We start from the raw sequence: 979 nt of genomic DNA on the forward strand, positions 1-979 counted from the left end.
GTAAGCTTCACACTCAGCCCAGGGCCCAATGTAGGGCTTGAATTCACAACCCCTGAGATCAAGAGTCAATGTTCAAGTGACTGAGCCACCCAGACACCCCCAGCAGACTTTATTTGTAGAAAATGATGGGCTTATTCTAAAATTTATGTGGAAATGCAAAGGACCTAGAATATCCAAGGCAATCTTGACAAAGGAAAACAAAGTTAGAGAACTTAACATTACCTAATTTCAAGGCTTGCAATAAAGCTGGTATGCTATCTTCAAAACAGTATGGAAGTATAAAGAGACACATATAGTTCAATGGAACAGAATAGAGAGCCCAGAAACAATGAGGAACCAAGCAATCCTATGAATAAAGCAATCTTTTAACAGGTATGGCTGGCAAAACTGGCTGTCAATATGGAGAAACGTGAACACTGATTCTTATCTAGCAAATACACAAAATTTAATTTGAGATGAATTATAGATCTGAATCTAAAAGCTAAAATTATCAAGTTTCTAGAATAAAACTTAAGAGAATATCTTCATGATCTGCAGATGGGCAAAGGTTTCTTAGGTAGGAGGCAAACAATAGAAGAAAAAATAATTGTCATCCAGATTTTATAAAAATTAAAAACTTCTGCCCATCAAAACTACAGTTAAGAAAATAATGGTGTGCAATGGCTGCAAACAGTGGCTTCCTCAGTAATATATGCAGTCTGTTGCTTGTATGGGTTGTCCTAAGGGACCTTAGAGACCACACTTTCCAGTGAACATGCATGTCTGAACTCATGCTGTCCCCAGTCTAGGCTCCAGACAGTATTCAGAGTGTCTTTGGAAAGTCCCAGGGCACAGTGGTCATGGTCCACATTGGCCAAGTTGTCATGTCCTTCCACGCCAAGTTGCAGAACAAGAAGCATGTGATTGAAGCCCTCCATAGTGCCAAGTTCAAGTTCCCTGGTGGCCAGGTGGTCCACATCTCCAAGAAGTGGGGCTTTAC

At 40.3% G+C, this 979-nt stretch overlaps 1 pseudogene; it reads left to right on the top strand.

The window, feature by feature from the left end:
* Positions 1-632: 632 nt before the first annotated feature.
* Positions 633-741, top strand: LOC123604723 (annotated as a pseudogene).
* The last annotated feature ends 238 nt before the right edge of the window (positions 742-979 follow it).

Source organism: Leopardus geoffroyi, chromosome E1, assembly GCF_018350155.1.
Source record: "Leopardus geoffroyi isolate Oge1 chromosome E1, O.geoffroyi_Oge1_pat1.0, whole genome shotgun sequence".
In the NCBI taxonomy this organism is placed as follows: Eukaryota; Metazoa; Chordata; class Mammalia; order Carnivora; family Felidae; genus Leopardus; species Leopardus geoffroyi.